The sequence below is a fragment of the Mauremys mutica genome, chromosome 7, assembly GCF_020497125.1.
Source record: "Mauremys mutica isolate MM-2020 ecotype Southern chromosome 7, ASM2049712v1, whole genome shotgun sequence".
Taxonomy (NCBI): Eukaryota; Metazoa; Chordata; order Testudines; family Geoemydidae; genus Mauremys; species Mauremys mutica.
This window is the reverse complement of record NC_059078.1, coordinates 115,062,160-115,081,513: the sequence shown is the minus strand read 5'-3', so window position 1 is coordinate 115,081,513 and position 19,354 is coordinate 115,062,160. Positions and strand designations below refer to the sequence as shown.

The window sequence follows — 19,354 nt, the reverse complement described above, 5'->3', positions numbered from 1 at the left end:
GCATTCAAGAAGCATCCGTTCTTTATCTTGTTCTGTTATCCTCAGCAAAGTGATATCGTTCAGGATAACCTGGTTAAAAATCAGGAATTTAAGTAAGGGAGGGGTGGCCATTTTTCTACTGGGTTCATGGACTGCATCAGCTTAAAAAAAAAACTTTCCTGCACGTAGCGAAGCGGGGGGAGGGGAGGAGTGAAATGCCGATGATCTTTTCTGTGTTTGGTCACCGGCGATCTTCCCCAAGGCACCAGACACGCAGTGGGTGGGGGGGGGGAAGGTTGTTGATTAGCAGGGAGCTAGCGTGGTATTAGCCATGCGTTGTTGGGGGGGAAGGGTTAAATCACTACAGAAGCCGAAAGACAGTGGCTTACCATGGCCGCATGCAAGCTGAATTCTGATGCCTGGACCTGCGTATGTGAGATCTGTTACTCCAGAGCTGCAGGCACTCACTATTAAGATGAAAAAATGCGACCTTGTAGGGAAATCACATGTGCTAGGTGGTGAATACTGCTGTTCACTGTGAAATAGTATAACCATTGTTCTGTAAAATGTATCTTTCTAAATATTTATCTCCCTCATGCAGCTGCAAATTTTTCAACCATCCCTCCTCCATCCCAAAGGCTAGCACAGATAAGGCGGAGGAAAAAGAAGACGCGAGATGAGATGTTCTCGGATATTATGGAAGTTACACGCAATGAAAGAGCTCATCTGAATGAGTGGAAGGACGTGGTTTCAAATTACAGGAAAGAGGCCAGTGAACGTGAGGACAGGAGGGACAACCGAGATGAGAGGTGGCGGCAGGAAGATCAGCGGTGGCGGGATGCAACTCTGGGGCTGCTGCGTGATCAAACTGACATGCTCCGGCGTCTTGTGGAGCTTCAGGAACGGCAGCAGGATCACAGAGTGCCGCTGCAGCCCCTGTATAACCACCCTCAACCCTCACCATGTTCCATATCCTCCTCACCCAGACGTGTAAGAACGCGTGGGGGGAGGCTCCGTGCACCCGCCCACTCCACCCCCGTGGACAGCCCAACCAGAAGGATGTCGTTACTGTGAATTTTTTTTAATGGCCTTCTCCATCCCTCCTATCCTCCTCCCAAACCACACCCTTACTTCTCTCCCTCTTTTTATAATGAATCAATAAAGAATTCATGCTTTTTAAATGAGAGTGACTTTATTTGCATAAGTAAGCTGTACTCGAAGGGGGAGGGTGAGTTGCTAACAGGGAATGAGTCAGTCAAGGCGGGGTGGGTGTTCATCAACAAACACAGCAGTCACACTGTACCCTGGCCATTGATAAAGCTCGTTTTCAAAGCTTCTCTGATGCGCACCGCTTCCTGGTGTGCTCTTCTAATCTCCCTGGTGTCTGGCTGCGCATAATCAGCGGCCAGGTGATTTGCCTCAGCCTCCCACCCCGCCATAAAGGTCTCCCCCTTACTCTCACAGAGGTTGTGGAGAATACAGCAAGCAGTAATAACATAGGGGACATTGGTTTGGCTGAGGTCTGAGCGAGTCAGTAATGTCCGCCAGCGCGCCTTTAAACGGCCAAATGCACATTCCACCACCATTCTGCACTTGCTCAGCCTGTAATTGAACAGATCCTGACCACTGTCCAGGCTGCCTGTGTATGGCTTCATGAGCCATGGCATCAAGGGGTAGGCTGGGTCCCCCAGGATAACGACAGGCATTTCAACATCCCCAACTGTTATTTTCTGGTCTGGGAAGTAATCCCCTTGCTGCAGCCGTTTAAACAGAGTAGTGCTTCTGAAGACGCGAGCATCATGAACCCTCCCTGGCCATCCCACGTGGATGTTTGTGAAACGTCCCTTGTGATCTACCAGTGCTTGCAGCACCATTGAAAAGTACCCCTTGCGGTTTACGTACTGGGTGCCCTGGCGCTGCGGTGCCAAGATAGGGATATGGGTTCCATCTATCGCCCCCCCACAGTTAGGGAATCCCAGTGCAGCAAAGCCATCCACTATGGCCTGCACATTTCCCAGAGTCACAATCTTTCGTAGCAGCAGCTTAGTGATTGCTTTGGCTACTTGCATCACAGCAGCCCCCACAGTAGATTTTCCAACTCCAAATTGATTCCCGACTGACCGGTAGCTGTCTGGCGTTGCAAGCTTCCACAGGGCTATCGCCACTCGCTTCTCTACTGTGAGGGCTGCTCTCATCTTGGTATTATGGCGTTTCAGGGCAGGGGCAAGCAAGTCACAAAGTTCCATGAAAGTGCCCTTACGCATGCGAAAGTTTCGCAGCCACTGGGAATCGTCCCACACCTGCAACACAATGCGGTCCCACCAGTCAGTGCTTGTTTCCCGGGCCCAAAATCGGCGTTCAATGGATAGAATCTGCCCCATTACCATCAGGATCTCCAAAGCGCAGGGGCCCGCGGTTTGAGAGAATTCTGTGTCCATGTCCTCGTCACTGTCATTGCCGCGCTGCCGTATCCGCCTCTTACTCGCCTCGGATTGAAGGTCCTGGTTCAGCATATACTGCATGAGAGTGCGAGAGGTGTTTAAAACATCCACGATTGCGGTATTGAGCTGAGCAGGGTCCATGCTTGCTGTGTTATGGCGTCTGCACAGTTCACCAAGCAAAAAGAGGCACGAAATGGTTGTCTGCTGCTCAGGGAGGGAGGGGTGAGGCTGTACCCAGAACCACACGCGACAATGATTTTTGCCCCATCAGGCACTGGGATCTCAACCCGGAAATGCCAAGGGGCGGGGGAGGCTGCGGGAACTATGGGATAGCTACGGGATAGCTACCCACAGTGCAACGCTCCAGAAATCGACGCTAGCCTCGGACCATGGACGCACACTACCGATTTAATGTGTTTAGTGTGGCCGCGCGCACTCGATTTTATAAAATCTGTTTTACAAAACCGGTTTATGCAAATTCGGAATAGTCCCGTAGTGTAGACGTACCCTTTGTCCCCAATCCGTGTGCCTTTCTACTGGTACAGCAGTCAAGGGGACTGGATGCCAGTAGAAAGGGCCGTGTATCAGAGGGCAAAGTGGAGATATTCCACCTGTTGCTAGCATAGCAACACTTGTTGCTGCAAAAATGTGCTGCATTCCCAGACCAACATAAATAAAAAATGCAAAGTGTATTTTATATGTTAGTGCAGGAAATACTGCCTCAGCTAGTGCACAGGCTAAGACATACCTACACCTCCAAATACAAGAGTTGCGCTGCACTTTTTTGTTTTTGCAAGTGCAACTTAACAATAGATTACAAAGCACATGGTCACAAATAAAAAACAGGGGGGGGACCTGGTGCACAATTCATAGCTACACCTAAATTTACATAATTCTGGGATTTAGGACTTTTTTCAGCATTTTTTTAAACACATCACTTAAAAAACAAAACAAAATAAACCCCCCAATTGTTAATGAACTAATAAATTAAACCAATAATGCACAAAACAAAGTTTAAAGCTATATACTAGCCCTAGGCATTTCTACCAGCCCCATATGAGTGGCTATTGAGCCCTGAACCAAAAGGCATTGCTGCCCATCTTTCAGGATGGTGATGTTTTCAAGACCCAGCATTAGTTTGTGGCTTACTACTACATAAGTTGCAAACCCAGAGACCCTTTAAAGTAGACCATAGCAGTGAAGAATTTGACTGCTTCACAGAACGTGATAATGAAATTTGGGGCCATGTGGGTGGTGGAAAGCATGCACAGTTTGCCATTATAAAAGCTCTAGGAGTTAGACCAATTTCACATTAAGGCAGGTCCAGGTTTCTAAAGTTTTTCTTTCACAGCTGGAGTCCCAGTCACTTGTTGAGTGTCTGTCTTCATACAATATTTACAGTTCATTTAAAAGTTGGCTCAAACTTAAAATTAAAAAAAAAATCCAAGCTTGGTGCTGAAGTTGCAAAAACTGGCAAATTCTATTAGGGCTTAGATCCTGGAGTCCTTATGCTGCTAAAATCCTTGTTACAGTCATGAGAATTTCAGGTACACAAGAACTGCAGCATCAGGCCCCCACTGTTAAAGAATATGGAACTTTATATATCGTATCTATTTAAAGGTCATGTTAGGTTTCAAAAAACTATGTCGTTTTATGCTTTCCAGTGGATTTTCTCCAAATACTGTAACCAGTATCAGGTCTGGCATAGAGGGTCAAAGTCCTCCCACCAGCAGATGGAGACAGTAAAAAAGTAAATCTCTTTTCATGTCACTCCCCTATAAAGGGCTGGCTGCCCAGTTGTTTTCCTGCATCCAGCCCGTGGGGGTAACTTTTCTTTCCATGTCAATTTTCAGTAAACGCTGCTGTGGTATATAGAAAACTCTGTTAAAGTTGTGGACTGTCATTTCACATGTCAGGGTTTTTTCCGGGTCTTGCTTGCAGGCAAGGGAGCTTTACGAAGTGTGCAAGATGGGTCCCTCAGTAGTCAGTTTGCAGCCAGATAGCTTATAGTAAGGTGGGATGAGTTGTGTCTCTGCGTTTTAGGGAGCAGCCTGCTTTGTCTCTCTGTTTTGGGTTCTAGTATTCTGTATCAACAAGAGATTTTATGCTTCTGTATAACTTCTCTGTGTGTATGCTGTGAACAGAACAGTTGCACTCTATCCTCTTTTTTCTGCCTGCATTAGTTATTAAAAATGATACTTTCATAGAGGAAAATGTTAGTTTCCCTTTTGACTCCTATCAGAGCACGCTGTGCGTGGGTCTGCATATTTGTGCATGTGCTCCAACGTGTTTACATAGGAATTACCACACCAGATCAAAATAGTGGTCCTTCTAGTCTAGTATCTTGTCAGATGGTATAACCATATGGTATAACCCACCCCTAAGGGAAGTGTCCTCCAAATCTTGTCAAATTGAAAGGTTGACCTGTAGCCTGAAGCATATAAATCTTATAGAGCTTATAAATCAGAGAACTGTAAGGGACCTCAAGAGGTCATCTAGTCCAGTCCCCTGCACTCATGGCAGGACTAATTATCTAGATCATTCCTGACTGGTGTTTTTCTAACCTGCTTTTAAAAGTCTCCAATGATGGAGATTCCACAACCTCTCTAGGCAATTTATTCCAGTGCTTAACCACCCTGACAGTTAGGAAGTTTTTCCTAATGTCCAACCTAAACCTCCCTTACTGCAATTTAAGCCCATTGCTTCTTGTCCTAGCCTCAGAGTTTAAGAAAAACAATTTTTCTTCCTCTTCCTTGTAACAACCTTTTACATACTTGAAAATTGTTATCGTGCCCCCTCTCAGTCTCCTCTTTTCCAGACTAAACAAACCCAATTTTTTTCAATCTTCCCTCATAGGTTATGTTTTCTAGACCTTCAATCATTTTTATTGCTCTTCTCTGGAGTCTCTCTGATTTGTCCACATTCTTCCTGAAATGTGGCACCCAGAACTGGGCACAATACTCCAGTTGAGGCCTAATCAGAGTGGAAGAATTACTTCTCGTGTCTTGCTTACAACACTCCTGCTAAAATGTTTAATACTTTATGAATCCTACTAAGTTCTTGGCATGTTTGAAGATAGGGCAGCCTACCAGTTTCCCTGCCACCCCTCCATTCTTAATTGGCCTGTGAGATGTGGCCCTCCAAATCTGGGTTAAAGGTGAGGCCAAACTGAAGCTCTGGACCTGAATAACCTGATCTTAGAAGAAATTTGAGTCCAGACTTCACTGTTGGTTCAGTCTGTATAAGGAGCCAACCCAATATCTTAGATTGACACTCCTCAGCACTTTGTAATCGGGGCCCAATTCTCATGTTTAGAAAGTCCTATCATGAGTTCACCAGCAGACTGTCTAGTTCTATTACTTACTCAAGACTAAAAATGTTGCCTCTCAGCCCACGTAATCCAAGTACAAAAGGAAGAAAACTGTTTCCTTACCAGCTGCACATTGTACTGCATTCAAACAGACAGACAGAAGGTCAAATGCATAAAACAATGGACACAATGTTCCGGTCAGAGTGCCATCTAATGGGTCATAACAAAACTCATGACTGAATCATGAAAACATTGTGTGAAAGCTCACCTGTGTTTTCCTTTTCTTCTTCTCTCTCTTTTTTGACTACAGGATGTTGCTTCTTGTTTTCTATAACTTGGCCTTTGTTCAGCCAGCCCATGTGCCCTGGCATTTATTCACTTTTGGGGTTTTTGAATTCTCAAGAAAAAAAAAAGTCTTAGATAAGGGTTCAATGTCATTTTGAACTCAACAATGCATCAATAAAAATCTATGCTGCCCAAGGTAAATCAGTTTTGCCTTCCATCAAGGCTTATTGCTCAAGGACCATCTCTACATCCTCAGCTGAGAGGGTAGATGCTTCATCTATACATATTGAAGAAAGCCATATGTTTCTCCACAGATGCTTTTCTCATTATTACAGCCTTGCTTGAACAATCTCTGCATATCTCTGCTTTCAGAAGGTGGGTCCTCCATGCTGCAGTCCATTAATCTCTTCATTTTTTCCTAAGAATCTACCCTACATTTGTTCTAATATTGGACACTGCTATTGGAATTCTCACTGCCTTGGCCAGCATAGAAGGATGTTGCAGAATGATAACTTCTTACCTGTTACTTTGATTTCTCCTAGCATCTCAGTGCCAACCTGGACATCTCACCTTGCTTCATTACGGAGTTAGGACTGTTTTAAGGATTTTTTTAATGCAGATGTGTGTGTATATCTATAAAAATATAGATGTTGAGTTGCTTGCAAAATCTCTAATCGCCAAATCCTGTAAATCTTTACTCATACGAGATGTCCCATTGAAGTCAATTGGGGCTTTATATGGAAGTGATGTCCCAAGAGCCTTATTTTCTCCTGGATCTATCAGGCAGTAGGAAGATTTAAACTCACTGTGTGGACTGGCAGAGAGAAACTAATTTAACAAGTAGGAAATTATTATTTATCCTGGTCCTACATATAAATTTGCCTCATTTCTGGCTAGTCTGACCTGAAGCTATTGCTTTGAATATATTCTAAATATTCTAAATATAGAATAGCTGTGTTATTATTTATTAATTATTTATTAATTATTATTATTATTATTATATCTGGAGAGGAACCACATTTCCCTCAGGGCCTGGGAAAATCATGGGCAACATCATCCAAGAATGTATGAAGAAACAGATAGATCTCCAACTTCAAGAGCAACAAGGAGGTTTTAGACCACGAAAGGTCATGTGCAGACCATATTGTTGTTCTCAGACACATTATAGAACAAAGTGTGATCTATATAAGGCTTTTGATGTCCTGATTAATTTTAGTGATTTCCAGAAGGCTTTTGACAGTGTACACAAGGACAGTCTTTGGAAAAATATGGCATATTATGGAATACCAGCAAAAATAATCAGAATCTTCAAGGCTTTGTATAATAATACCAAATGTGCAGTTAGAGATGACGACAACATCAGCCAATGGTTTGCAGTGACAACTGGAATAAGTTAAGGGTGTTTTATGTCCCCACTATTGTTTTCACTGGTCATTGACTAGAGTCAGAAGGAGAGTAACTACAGAATACAACTGAGAAATTTTATGGACCAATGATGACTTTTGCTGATGACATTGTCCTGCTTAGTTCAACATGTTGCTTAAGGGAAGAAAAGACCCATCTTTTGGCAGACAAAACCAGACAAGTCGTATGTTAATCAACAAGGGGAAAACAAAATATATGGCTATCCATGTCCCCAAAACAACCATCAAAGTAGATGGAGAAACACTAGATGTCAGACATTTTATCTATCTAGGGAGTGAGACATGGAATGATCGTGACACCATGCTAGATAATTAAGCAACAAATATAAAAAGCAGCAAACAACTTCCATAAATTTGAAAAGATTTTAAAATGTAACATGATTGGCATGGATACAAAAACACAGATTTTAACACTGGCACCATGTCTGCCCTTCTTTAAGGATTAGAATCATAGAAATCGAACCCAGAAATTGATAAGATTAACTCATTCCAAAGTAAATGCCCGCAGAAGATTCTCAGAGCCCATTGGACAGAGTTTCTTGCAACATCAGAAATTCCGAGTAGAGCAAACCAACCTAAAGCATCAACATGGAAAGAAGACAGTGATGGACAAATTTAGGAGACACCAGCATGACTTCCACATCAAATTATAATATGGAAACTACCTGGGAAGAGCTAGAGGATGACCAAGAGAAACATTACACATAACAATAGAGGAAGAAGCTGAATCGAGGCTTCTGAGTGTCATGTAGATGAACAGAGACCAAAATATGTTGCGGAAATGGATAGATTCCCTATGCACTTGAGGTTGTGGGAGGATAAAGAAGTAGCAGCAAGGCTGGGATTGCAATCACTGATGCTGTTTTGAAATTCCAAAATGTAAACGTAACATTATTTTATAAACTCTGATTAAATCATTGTCCTTGATGAAAACAGATGCTCAAACATATAATCTCATTACTGACTTATTATTAAGATTTTAATCAACAACAAATTGCACATTAGATCCACTCTTTGGTGGTGCATTCAAACTCTTTTTATAAAAGTCTTCTCACTGGGTTGCATGTACAACTACCACATAGGATAAGCATATCACTGTAAATACACATTGCTTGTACACTGTAAGGGGGCATATACCACAGTTACTCTGTAGATAATAAATAATGAAAATTATATATTTTATTTGCTTCTACAGTAAAGGACAAGAATTAAAAAAAAATTGGAGTGTATTTTCTGTCTTGAATACAATCCAGCCAAACAATCTACCCAAGGCTTTTGCTGTCCTGACATGGAGGTTCAAGATCATTATGCAATTGGTGCTGAGATACAAAGCTGAAAAACACCTTTAAATACCATAGACAGATTGATGTGCATCATTCCACAATGCTTTGAAATCTACACTGGCTGACAGGATGTGGGAGGTTTTGGATCCTAGTTGTATTTGTTAGCTGAGTGTTCTGTCAAAAGTTTGCTTGGACAGAAGGCAGACATCTCTCAAAGGTAGTGCCCAATAGGTTGGAGAGTTGGGGAAGGAATTCTGCCCTGTGGGAGGACTCATCAGCCTGTTATTAGCCAGACAGTGAAGGCACTGTGCTAGATTCTGAGCAACATCCAGGAGGATGACTGGAAATGGCCTGCTATTCATAGTAGCTTTCTTTGAGACACCTCAGGTGAGTGAGCTCGCATTACATTGGGCAAGAGGTACAGATGTACCTATTTCTGTCCCTTTGTGATCTCCAGTGGGAGGAAGATGGATCTGAGCACCACCTTAATTTATCAAAGACAGACTATACAACGTGGGTTTCACTCTGGAGCATGGTGATGGGGAGCTGTTTACCCAGTGTAGAAACTGCAGAAAGTCTTGCCATTCCACTTGGCTAGCTGAAGGCCACTGTTCGTTGACGTGGTTGGCAGGCCACGGATATGTTTTTAGTGTCCAATGTTACTCGGGAAAGGCTTAGCCTTCCTTGGGGGGTGCTTTGGAAAAATATAACATGCATTCCCTTAGCAGCCAAGGCTGGCATGACTGGGCTTGATTTCCAGCCTCTGAGCAGGTGGCATTCTGACTGTCGGCAGTTCTACATAAGGGCATCCTGGGAATATTATTATTACTACTACTAATTTGTTTCTATAGCCCATCGGTGCACAGAGCACTGTACAGACATTAAAGAAAACAATCCTTGTCTCAAAGAGCTAGATTACAGGGCCTAATTGGCGGAACTGGCACCCTGGGTGATTAATTTTGTTCTCCTTTTCTTCTAGGGTCAAGTACGTTAAAACCCCTCTCTCAGAGCACTTAGAACTTTAGCCACAGCTTTATATACTGGTGTCAAAAGTAGGTGACAAACTACAGGCAAGACTCACAACTTGGTTCCAATATTACCAGCCTCAGAGAGAGATGCTCTGGAATCATTTCTGGCTGACACTTTGAGATGTAAGTGTTACCCTGTGACACACCCAGTATTCTCTATTTTCCGAGGCCAAACAGGAAGGCAGTGGCTATATTACCAGCGGATTGGGTCGGTTACCAATCCGCACCCAAAGACTCACATTGGCAGGTATGGGAGTTCTACACACAAATTCTAATAATAGCATTTGGCTCCTTTCATTCTAAAACTAAATATTCCCTTTTGAACTATTAGCTGAAATAGATTTACAACAAATAATTTACTCAATGAGTTTAGTCTTTTACCTACTAATAAGCTTTCCTCGAGTAACTTTTTGGATATTTTTACTCTAGGTTTTGATTGTAACTCTTGGAAATTCAAGCTGTGCTATTAGAGACATTGCATAGTATTGTTTCTGTTCCCTGACTGGATGAATATGCCAGCACTTCCAGTGCATCTTCTTGCACATAAATTTAAAATCCAATTTCCAAGAATACTCATGTATGTAGCTGTGAAATGCATTTCCCAATAATCATTTTGCTAGTAAATCTCGATAGCACAAATGTACATGGAAACAAAATACAAAAGTGGTACAAATGTGGCTTATAGTGAGGGAGAAATGCACCACTGTATAGAAGGCCATCCTATGGGGTTATGTACTGAAAATTAGCTTTCATGAGATTTGAATGGTGCATAAGCTTTGTGCTGGCCCTCTTCAGGGGGCTTAATTTAACATTTAAAAATTTGAAGCAATATTCATGCAGCCTTTTTTTTTTTTGCACTTTTCACACAGCTCTTCTTTGAAATTTGAAATAGAATAGTTTGCCTGAGTGTGAATGACCTAAATGAATCCCAAAATATAATAAGTAATGTCATATCAGCTATGGCAATCTGTTTGTCTCACAGAATTCTTTCAAATTCTTCATCACTTTGTCCCCAATCCTGCAAAGACTGGAAGTCAATGGGATGATTCATGTGTGTAAAGTTAAGCACCTGCACAAGTCTTTGTAGGTTCATGGCCTTAATAAGTAGTTGGTAAATAACCACCACTTTATTTCTCCTGGTCTTGTGTTATTCACTTATAAGACCATATCAGAACCGTATAAAGGGAAAAGCGCGATTGGAAATATGTAAAGGGAACATTTGGATGGGTTGTAATATCACCTATCTTAGTACTGGAGGGGGCAGGGGCAGAAATCTATCCCCAAAGATAAGCCACTCAGTAAAGAATAATAAGTACAATCCTTTTTCATTTGAAATGCTTCTCTCCATGGGGCCAGTAATCCAAGACTATTTCCATAAAACTCTGTTGTTTTAACAGCTGCGTCTGCAGTATAAGGTTTCACATTTGAAGCCCTACCACAATTAAAGTCCTCCCCACCAGCTGACGAAATGGCTTCTTATTTACTAATTCCCCTCAATAATCATCTATACATGGAAATATTTGAAGTACTGTGCCCAGAGAAATATGGAGATGGTCTTGGAGGGTTCATGCTTTGTTTATTCCTTCTTTACTCCTTATGGCAGATGCTACATTTACTCAATTTATTCTTTGTTCTATGGTAGTACTTAGAGACCTTAATAAGATCAAGGCCACATTGTGCTAGATGTTGTTACATGTTGCTCATATCTACAAAGTGGAGGGATATTCGCCAAGATATTTAAGTTTCTCAGGGTAGATAACACCCTCTTTCCACCCCTCCAACTCTCCTACAGATTGCAAGAATCCATGTGGGTGGTGGTTGGGGAAAGAGAAGCTCCCCAAATGGAGTTTTCTCCCAATAGGTCCATGTATGTATGAGGCCAGGGGTATCCCCACTCTCTAGAGCCCTCAGATTCCCCAAGGCCCTTGTGGATTCCAGGGGATATGTAGGCAGCCAGGGCACCTGCACAACGAGTCTATGCCTCTGTACAGCCTCCAGGCATGGTTCTACTGGAATGTGAAGGGGATACTGTACAAAAGCAAATACAGCTCAGGGATGCATTATTTATGGGGCAAATTTACCATGGCAGGGCAGGAAAGAGATGCCCTTCCACCTTAGCCCCAACCCTGCTCAATCTTGAACCGCCCCATCCCACACCCAAATCATACTCTGCAGGCTCCAGGATAGTGCAAAATAGTGCCCCAGAAGCTACTAAATCTTTCTTCTGAGCATGAGGGTGGGTTTCCCCTCCTCAGTTTGGATGCTTTTGATGGGATGCATTTTATAAATGGTTTTCACCTTTTGACACCTTCGGAGCACTAGCTAGAATGTAAGTGAAGAGTGCTACAGTTCTGCAAATTAGGATTCTTCATCTTAAAGGAGAACTGAAGTGCTTTAATTTTTTTTTAAAAGATGCTTAAGGATCTTAAAGATGGATATGATCCTGCAACTCTTTCTCAAGTGGGTAGTTCTGTTCAGAATCCATCTAACCCTTTATTTTATCCAACATATGTTAGTTATGTGTATTTTAACTCATTGAGAGAAAGTGAACTTTCCTTTGATGGGAATTGAAATAGAAGAAAACATAATAGTACAATGTGTATGTGTGTGTGGTTTCACTGGTCCATGCCTGAACAACAACAACATCATCATAATTATTTTGGTGGGAGACACTATATTTTTAGCTATAGTAGCAGAGCAGTGCTTAAGTGAATCACAGTGTATATTAGACTAAATCCTGTAACAAGCACACAGCCTTGAGTAAATGGACTAGGGAGGCCTGCTGTCCTCCAGGGAACGGAATCTTCTCCCCCACAGGTCTCAGATCAACAGCAGAGTCATTGCACAGCTAACACAACAGCCATGTTGCTGCTGTAGCTCCTGCATCCTAGTGGATATTCTAGTACCCTCAATAAAAATCTTGGTTTCCTTTGTTTTCTGCTGGTCTCTGTTGACTTATCTTGGAGAACTAGTAACCTCAGGAACCAGAGGCAAACAGACCCGTTGTTGTTCTGTTCAAAACCTAGGTACTGACTGGAACAAGTAGGATGTAACTGAAACTTTTCAACTGGGGTGGAATGGCTAATGGATCCACATGGTCACAAATTCAATGGTCCCATCACTTTATCAGCTAGTCCTCACCCGGGAATTTTCTTCACAGTGAGACACGGGGAGCCCCTGCAGTGCTGTCTGTCACTGCACATCACAGGAGGAGACAGATCCTTAATGCATGCTTTAAGTGTCCAGCCCACCTTACACCCTACTCACACAGCAAAACCCTACCATTTCTGCTGCCTTCCATGCCAATGCGTGAGGCATGAGTGCTGGATTTGCCCCACTCACTTCTGAAAGTATAGCAAGAACTTCTTTATACTGGTTCAGAACAGCAGAAATACAGGGGACATGGTCAAAATTAAAATTCATCCCCAGAATAACTCACAATGGCAATGGTGTCATTGTACACAGGGATGAATATGTCCCCATTTATGTTATATTTCCTTATCATACTTGTACCACTTTAAATTATGAAAAGTGAAAAAATAAAACCAAACTCACTTCACACCCTTCCTCCCACCCCTCCATTTCCTCTTTGTATTTGGGACAAAATAGACAAGTCAGTTTGATTTCTAGTCAGGTGCACTTTCTGGTTCTCGTGAGTCAGCATAGAGATGTAATATCTCTGTTTTAACTAGATGCACCCACAAAAATGGTATCCCTATTCCATAATAAATAGGGCCCTACCAAATTCATGGTCTATTTTGGTCAATTTCACAGTCATAGGATTTTTAAAATAGCAAATTTCATGATTTCAGTTATTTATATCTGAAATTTCACAGTGTTCTAATTGTAGTGGTCTTGACCCAAAAAGGAGTTGGGTGGCGGTGGGGGAGGGCTGCAAGGTTATTTTAGGGGGGATTGCAGTACAACTACCCTTACTCCTGCACTGCTGCTGGTGGCAGCGCTGCCTTCAGAGCTGGCCAGCTGGAGAGCAGCAGCTGCTGGCTGGGAGGATGGCATGATATGGTATTGCCATCCTTACTTCTGCACTGCTGCCTACAGAGATAGGTCCTCAGTCAGCAGCTGCTGCTCTCTGGCTGACCAGCTCTGAAGTCAGCGTAGAAATAAGGGTGGCAATACCATGACCCCCCTGCAATCTTTTTGGGGCAGGACCCCCCAATTTCAGAAATGCTGGTCTCCCTCTGTGACATCTGTACAGTATTGGGTAAAAGCACTCAAAAGACCAGATGTCACAGAAGGAGACCAGATTTCACGGTCCATGACGTGTTTTTCATGGCCGTGAATTTGGTAGGGCCCTAGTAATAAGCCATATGGACGTGACTGTGTGTATGCAACTCACTCATCAATGTGTTATTTGTCCTCCACTGAGCCTGGTGCAAGAGGATATGGATCTGTTACGACTCACAGCTACAGAGTTTGGCTCACTAGCTTAATGTGTAGAGACTCAAACTTTGAGGTCTGAGTCAATCCCCAGTGTCAGCCAAAGTTCCAGGCTGTTATATAAGGGATTAAATGCTAGACAAGTCCCCACGTGTGTGATGGTCTCCATCCTAGCTAACACCAGGGCATTGAACTGACCAATGGGCTACATATATTTGAAGAGAAGAGGAGTCTAGAACTTGGGGACCTATTAATTTATTTCCCAATTGAGAGGAAAATATTCATGCATAACCATAACTAAAGAAAGGCAACACTTCTTCGCTAGCAATTGTATTAAGTGCCACTTGCTAGAAAGGTTTTTTAAAAGGGACTGTTTACATTAGAAAGGAAACAAGGAAGAGGGGACGTGGTGAATGTTCTAGAGAAGGTAGGTTAGGAATTTCTGTTCTCCCACCCTCATAACAAGTACACGAGACATTCCATGAAGTTTAAAAGGTGGGAAATTTAAAACTGATCAAACAAAATACTTTTTCACACAACATAAGATGAGTCTATGGAACTCATTGACACAGGAAGTTGTTGAGGCCAAGAACTTAATAAGATTCAAAATGGGGCTGGGTATGTATATGGCTATCAAGCATATCTACAGTTGTCATTATTAATTATAACAAAAAGATTGGTTTAATTCCTGAAGCACAATCTCTACTACAGCCATACTTGTGGGATAATCTGCCCCACCACCAACCACACACATCTGCCTATGGTGATGTTCTCTGAAAAGTACTGGCCACTGTCAAAAGACAGAATACGGGACTAGATGGACTTTGGGGCTGATCTAGTATGGCAGTTCCTCTATTTATATTTTGAGCCTAGAAAACATACCTAGCGTATTGACAGTATTACGCAAATAGCTCTGGGGCACCTAGCTTCCTTGGGAATTTTTTGGAAAACATCTGCCATTTGGTGCAGCCTGGTCTATTCTAACTATTGTTATTTGGAAGTGTTTTTATTATCTCTAAGTGGATGAATTCATCAGAGACAGGGAAACCATCCCATCCTTTCCTTAGGTGGTAGGATGGAGCATGGGGAGAAGGTGTCCTAGAAAACATCCAAGTATATGACAACAATGTTGCAATCATTACACAGCAAACTTTACGGGGACTATTATGCCTTTAAAAATGAACTGCTTCAATAGATGTTTATATATCTATATAGGTGTCATTGAATATATATCCACTTGCATGGATCACAGTGCAGAATTAGGCCCACATGAATTAAATAAAGCAAACAGGAAATGTTAATACTCACACAGCAAGAAGCTCATTGTGGGTGAAATTCACTTACACTGTGAAAAGCCTGGCCTGGAAGTCCTGCAGGTGTGCAGCAGAAGCCTTTTGTGGGTGGGGAATGGGAAGAGTAGCTAATCAGGGGCCCTCTGAACGTCCCTTCATGTCACCAGGTGTGTTCTGCACTGACACTAATAGGCTAATATAGGGGAGGCTTGATTGCAGGAGCTACTAGATCTGCACTTAGGCAAAGCCAATGGCACAAAACCCTTGCACAGGGGGCCTGAAGGGGCAGTTAGTCATAAAGAGTCTGTGTTGTAGCCAGTGCTGGGCAAATGCCTTTAAAAAACCTATATGAATATGCTTTGAGCCAAAAAAATGGTATTTGTGTTACCTCTTTTGTGCTCACTTGCCATGGATATTCTAACAAACAAATTTGCTAGCAGGAAAGTCCACGATAGTGGCAAATTTCAAGTGAATATTCCTAGAAAGATAACATTGAATTCAGAAACACCAATATTCACACCAGACATGTGATTTAAAGAGTTACAGTCCTCCAGTGCAGAAACTAGCAAGAATACAGGTGACATTGGTTTCCAGTCAAAATTAGCCAATCAGACTCAAATGTCAAAAGCTTTCAATGAGCTTTTTGCCAACGGTGTGCTCAGGAGGATGAGCTGTAGAAATTATTCAGTGGATCATTCTGAATCTCAAATAAATGTGAGCAGCTGGCAGACAATTTGTGAACAGAAAATTTAAATAACTTACTAGCTATGAACTACTCACTCAGCGCTAGCTATAGCCTCATCACCTCCCTGTAGACTGGGACTGGGCTTAACAGAGTTTCCCTCACAAAGTTGATTCACTTTATGAAGGAAGGGGTGATGTTTCAGATCAAAGCTAGTGTTTTGTTGATGCATTTAACCCATATTTGTACCTAGGGCTCTGTTTAACCCACACCTTAGTGACTCATTGTACAGTGAAAAAAATCCTCATTTCCCCCTAGTATAGCAGTTTCATATATAACCATTGGAAAGCTGGCATTTCCCCATAAATGGGCCTAGCTGACACTGCATTGCGTGTTCAACCTGGGTCCTTGGCTTGATCCTTGAGTTAAATAGGAGTTTCACCTGTGTGAGGGCTGCTGCAGGACCAGACCCTGTGTCAATGTACCCACTGGGTTTGGCTACACAACAACAGATTATCAATGCCAGACTCTTAATTCTCAAGTCAAATTAGGTGCTAAATGTAGGTTTTACAAAAGCAAGGTTTCATTCCAGCAGTATAAATCTTTCCATTATTTCCTTTTTAAAATTCCCTGGAGATAGTTTTGGGGTTTGTGTTTATTTGCCTTGGCTCTAAATATTACCCCTACATTGCCTGCTGCTCAAACATTGAAGCATTTGAGCTCAGATGCTACTGTGACGGGCAACCAAAAAATAACTTTGACAGAGAAACAGACACAGCTACGCCGGAGACCCAGGAAGTGAACCTGATTAGCCAATGCAAACCTGACAAAGGCACTTTATGTTTCTTTTCCAAGCTTGAAAGAAATGCAACTTAAATAATCAGCATAAAGTGGCAGGGTGTAGCTTCGACACAGCCCTCACGTTTTAATAAAGGAAGTTATTATTGATGACACAGAAAATGATATATATATGGATTTAACCTGTCTTTAAAAAAAACCTACAGGTGGGATTCCCTCCTCTCCCCACAAAAATTAGCTTAACATTTCACGTATAATTGCCTCGGGATTTGTTTGATTCATTGTGGTGAAAAGCAAAGGAGGAATTTATAACCCTACCCCAAGGCGGTCAGATAATGTTTAAAAAAAACCAAACGGAAAATCTACTCCCCGTCCCCACCATTCCACCTGGAACCTAAGGCTCTGACAATAATCAGGGTCAAGTAATACTGGAAATCAGAGTGCGGAGACTGACGGACTGTCTTAAACTCACCCTCCAGCGCCTTCTGTAACACCCTGGCTGTAATGGGAGAACAGAATTTGGGTGGCTGGAATTTAAAGGGGAGAGGCAGAGACGTGATTTTAAACAGATCCCTCATTTAAATTCTTGCTCCAAACCACGTGTCCGACCGCGAATCTGTCAGCACAACTGGGCCTATATTGGCTTGGCTTTTTACCCGTGCAATGAACAATAAACACCCTTCCGAGCCATCATGTAAAGACAGGTGCTTCTGACCTTATTGCCCTAATCAAAAGTGTCTGACTCAAGTGGAATGTGGATTATTGAACCTTCCACTGGCTCCAACAAACGCATGCTCCATAATGATCAGATACAAACCTAAGGCAGGGGAGGATCCGAAGTGCTTTCCCCGGGCATGACTCCAGAGCTGTGAGTGGGGGACATGGCGAAGATGCAGGAGGATGTTGGCCTCCCCTTTTTGCTTTTTAAACCCGCAGGTTGTGTAGTGCGTGTATGGAGTGGGGGGTGTGGGTGGAATCCTGAACTGGACTTAAATTGCCCCCGAATGCTTTTTTTAACGACAAATACACGTTTCATTATTGCAGAAGAGGGGGTCTTTGAAAACAAGAACAGCGCACTGGGTGTAAGGGGTGGGTGGAGGAGGCCGATGTATATCGTCAAGGAGCTTCACCCATTTTAGGCTCTCAAGATAAACAGTTACCCTCAGACGGTGCCTTGGCTCAATCGGAAAGACAGAGGGAGGGGGAGATGAAAAGACAATCGTGTTCTTTTTATAGATCAGTTCATCTGCCAAAATGCAGTTGCAGGGTTTTTTTCCGAAATGGGCTATAATATAAACGCTTGTACATTTCAACCGGGGCAGACTCCACAGTGTAATATATTCATAACGAAGGAGGATGGGGGGAGGTTGGAAGCTGTGGGTGGACTGGGAGCTGTTTTAGCAACAGTGGGGTTTTTTTGTGAAGAAAACAAAACTAATGAAGTGCACCATCTCGTCTCCCTTTCCCCCGTCGTGCAAGGACTTAAACCGTGCGCTATTAATTATATTATTAATTATTAATTTTAAATACACCTCTAGAAAACGGAAACTTAGTTTTATTCTTGTTGGGAGAATCCTTCATCATAGTGTGCATTTTCTTTAGTTTGATTAATTATTTTCGTCTCTTGCAGGTTTAAAATAAAGAGTCTAAATCGACCCTCTAACAAATCGCTTCTTTAAACAGCCAGATCCATATTCCCCGCTCATATGTGACGCGTTTGCAAACTTTTTTTTTTCAATCTCCACTTGATTTGGAGCCGTGTAGCTGTCCGCTTTGGAAACAACCCTAAAATAAAGATGGAGCGTAAACAATGCCTGGTAACTCCTAAAAATGCTACTGCTGGTGACAGGGGATATTACTGGGAACCCAGAGATGAAAAATGTCCTTCGGAATTTAACTTACATCTCCAGTCACTGATCTTTCTCTTACAGATTGATGCAGGGACTGCTATATAAATTACCACCCCTCCTGGATAACTGAGCACAATCCTGATTTCCACCAAAAAATCAGTTATCTGTTAATGCTGCCCCCGTCATACCGGTAATAAAAGATTCGCCGGTGCTCCGATCTGGGAGACATTTGCTATCCAGCAGTTATTAAAAAATGGCTAAATACCTGTAGCCATAGATGGATTTGTGGACTTTTTAAGAAGTGCATGCCCCGAGTTGGACATGACAGGTTAGGTGGTACCTTTGATCTCAAGGAACTTGATTACACTTACGAGTCAAAAATGGCAAACGAGAACCATAGGGAGACGACTGAGAACTGGGCATAAGGAAATCCAGAATAGGCAACCGTTTTTATTGCGCTTTAATTCCGCCAGCATTCTGCGGGAAGCCACGTGAATTGCAACCGACGTTGGCTTAGACTTTCAGCTATCTTGAAAATCTCTCTTCTTTTTATTTCCACAAATCTCTGTTTGTAACAGTGGCAA

At 42.5% G+C, this 19,354-nt stretch overlaps 1 long non-coding RNA gene across 1 annotated transcript in view; it reads right to left on the bottom strand.

The window, feature by feature from the left end:
* The window catches only part of LOC123374896, a 34,951-nt gene extending 17,491 nt beyond the window's left edge, over nucleotides 1–17,460 (bottom strand). Inside the window, exons 1-2 of the long non-coding RNA XR_006581242.1 lie at nucleotides 17,393–17,460; nucleotides 5,999–6,127 (exon numbers count right to left, since the gene is read on the bottom strand). This is a non-coding gene — a long non-coding RNA (uncharacterized LOC123374896). The remainder of the gene's footprint in view (nucleotides 1–5,998; nucleotides 6,128–17,392) is intronic.
* Nucleotides 17,461–19,354: the final 1,894 nt, after the last annotated feature.